Raw genomic sequence first — 3,482 nt, forward strand, 5'->3', positions numbered from 1 at the left:
AGAAATCAATAAAATAGATATAAAGAGAATACAAAGAATCAATGAAACAATGAGTTGATTCTTTGGGAATATCAGTAAGGTTGAGAAACCATTTCCCAATTATTGGAAAGGTAGAAAGAGAATATCCAGACTAATACAATCAGAAATTAAAAGGGAGACATAACAACAGACATTAAGGAAATCCAGAGAATCAATAGGGTGTACTTTACAAACCTTATTCCACCAAATTTAAAATCTAAAAGAAAAGGATAAAATTTTCTTGATACATAACATTTAGCAAAGTAAAATCAACATCAGTTAAGTGGGTTTGTTGGTGGCCATTTTGGGTGGAAGCAATCACTTAGTGACGGCAGCTGCTGATTTTATTCTAAGGGTCAGAATGGGGTTGACATTTGCTGTACCAGAACAGCTTAGCTCATTTCTCCCCTTTAGTTACCTGTGGAATGGAGAGTTGGGGCAGCAGCTGTGTCAGCAAAGGCAGTGGTCATGGTGGCAGCTGCAGTGACATACATGTCCAGCATGAATCCCAAATATGATTTTTATTGAAGTTACTTCTGATTGGCGATTCTGAGGTTGGAAAGTCTTGCCTTCTCCTTAGGTTTGCAGATGATACGTACAATGAAAGCTACATCAGCACAAATGGTGTGGATTTCAAGGTAAGAACTATAGATTTAGACAGGAAAACAATCAAGCTTCAGATATGGGACACAGTAGGCCAGGAAAGATTTCAAACAATCACCCCAAGTTACTACAGAGGAGCCCATGGCATCATAGTTGTGTATTATGTGACAAATAAGGAGCCTTCAAGAATGTTAAACAGTGGCTGTAGGAGATAGATTGTTATGCCAGTGAAAATGTCAACAAATTGTTGGTAGGGAACAAATGTGACCTGATCACAAAGAAATTTGTACTACACAACAGCAAAGCGATTTTCAGATTCCTTTGGGATTCCATTATTGGAAACCAGTGCTAAGAATACAATGAATGTAGAACAGTCTTTTATGATGATGGCAGCCAAGATTAAAAAGCAATCAGGCCATGGAGCAACAGCTGGTGGTACAGAGAATTCCAATGTTAAAATCCAGAACACTCCAGTCAAGCAGTAAGGTGGAGTCTGCTGCTAAAATTCGCCTCCATCCTTTTCTCATAGCAATGAATTCACAATCTGAACCCAAGTGAAAAAAACTTGCCTGAATTGTTCTGTATGTAGCTGCACTACAACAGATTCTTACTGTTTCCACAAGGTCAGAGATTGTCAATGGTCAATATTGACTTTTTTTTATTCCCTTGACTCAAGACAGCTAACGTCATTTTTAGAACTGTTTTAAACCTCTGTGTTCTGGTTTATAAAATAATGTGTGTAATCTTTGTTGCTTTCCTGATATCAGATTGTTTCCTGTGGTTGGTTAGAATATATTTTGTTTTGATGCTTATATTGGCATGTTTAGATGTTGGGTTTAGTCTTCTGAAAATCAAGTTCAGCCATTTTGTATCAAACAGCACAACCAGTGTCTTTCCATTTCCATGTGTAAAGTTTAGTGAAACGTTATATGTAAGATCTGATTTGCTAGTTCTTTCTTGTAGAGTTATAAATAGAAAGATCACACTATCTGATTAATAGTTTCTTCATACTCTGCATATAATTTGTGGCTGCAGAATATTGTAATTTGTTGCACACTATGCAACAAAACTGAAGATATGTTTAGTAAATATTGTGCTTATTGGAAAAAAATCAGATAAGCAGTTTAAACATACATACAATGCCTAGTAAATAGAAATAGTTATTAAAACTCTCCCAAATAATAGGCTTCTTGTCACTCCAGGCCATCATTACATCCAGGCCTGGGATGTTGTCAAGGGCCATATCTGGGTCTATGGTCCTACCACAGCCAGGGTCTATGTGGTCTTCCATGGCCCATGCTGCTATCAAAGGTTACAAGGATGCCCAGTGTCTAGGCTGCCACCAGTGGCCATGTTGATGCTTAAGAGCCATGCCACCACTGGAATCATACTGATCTAGGTGTCACCCATGCCCAAGCTGCTGCCAAGGACCATGTCTGAGTCTGTGGTCTGTGTTGAAGTCCATGGCCCATGTTACCACCACGGTCCACTTGGACATCTGGGGTCTGGGCCAAAAATGTGGTCTTGTTGGAGTCTGGGGGCCATCTTGCCACCAAGGCCATGCCTGTCTGGGTGGCCTGCACTGCCACCTGGAGCCATGGTGATGTCTGGATCCTGGCTGCTGCCAAGGACCATGTCTAGGTCCATGGTCCAAACACAGCTGCAGCCTGTGTTAAGTTCATGGCCTGTGTTGCCACCAATGTTTACACAGAAACCTAGGATTGGGGCTGTAATCTGTGGCCTTGTTATCTGAGGGCTATGCTGCTACCATAGCCATCCTGATATGAGTGGTATGTGCTTTCACTCAGAGCCAGGATGTCATCAAGTTCCAAGTCACTGCTGAGGGCTGTCTGGTTCTGTGATCCTGCTGCAGCTGGGATCTGTGTTGATATATGTGGCCCGTGTCACCTCAGAGAGCCATAGGAACCATGTATGATGAAATCAGAAGGCCATGCTGAACCAGACCTTCCCTTCACTGGCCCTGGGATAATGGGCTTTCACTGAACACTGGAGCAAGAGAGATATTCCAGACCCACACACTAGTGCTGCCCACCCTGCATGAGGGAAAGCTGGCTCTACCCTATATCACAGGCACAGGACAACTGACTCTCATGGCATAGGCATAGGAGAGCTATCTCTGCCCATCACCTGAGAGGTGGTAGCCCTAGTGGCCTGGGGTGATCAGTTTAACTATAACCCAGGTCCGTATCAGGGCCTTGGGTTGGCCCACCCTAACATCTACCCCATTGTACGAGGATTTTTATAGCTGTGAAGAGACACCATGATCACAGCAACTATTATAAAGAAAACATTTATTTGGGGTGGTTTGCTTACATTTTCAGAGGTTCAGCCCATTGTCATCATGACAGGGAGTATGGTGGCATGCAGGCAGACATGTAGGAGGTAGTACCTGAGAGTGCTATATCTTGCAGGTATAAAGGAAGTTGACTGACACACTGGGTGGTATCCTGAGCATAGAAAACCTCAAAGCCCTCTCCCACAGTAACATACTTCCTCCAACAAGGCCATACTCATTCCAACAAAGCAACTACCTATGAAATTATGGGGGCCAATTACATTCAAATGACCATATTCCACTCTCTGGTCCCCATAAGCTTGTAACAGTATCATAATGCAGAATGAGTTTAGTCCAATTTCAAAAGCCCCCATAGTCTATCACATTCCCAACAATGTTTTAAAGTTCAAAGAGAAAGTCTCTTCTGAGATTCATGCAATGTCTTTATGTGATCACCTATAAAGGTAAAAATCAAAAGTCAGATCACACACATTCTTCCAACATAGCATGGCACAGAATATACATTGCCATTTCAAAACATATGGAAGGGAACATAGCAAGGAAA

General features: G+C 41.9%; 1 pseudogene; it reads left to right on the top strand.

The window, feature by feature from the left end:
* Window positions 1–510: 510 nt before the first annotated feature.
* LOC114687842 lies at window positions 511–1,106 on the top strand (annotated as a pseudogene).
* Window positions 1,107–3,482: the final 2,376 nt, after the last annotated feature.

This window comes from Peromyscus leucopus, chromosome X, assembly GCF_004664715.2.
Source record: "Peromyscus leucopus breed LL Stock chromosome X, UCI_PerLeu_2.1, whole genome shotgun sequence".
NCBI lineage: Eukaryota > Metazoa > Chordata > Mammalia > Rodentia > Cricetidae > Peromyscus > Peromyscus leucopus.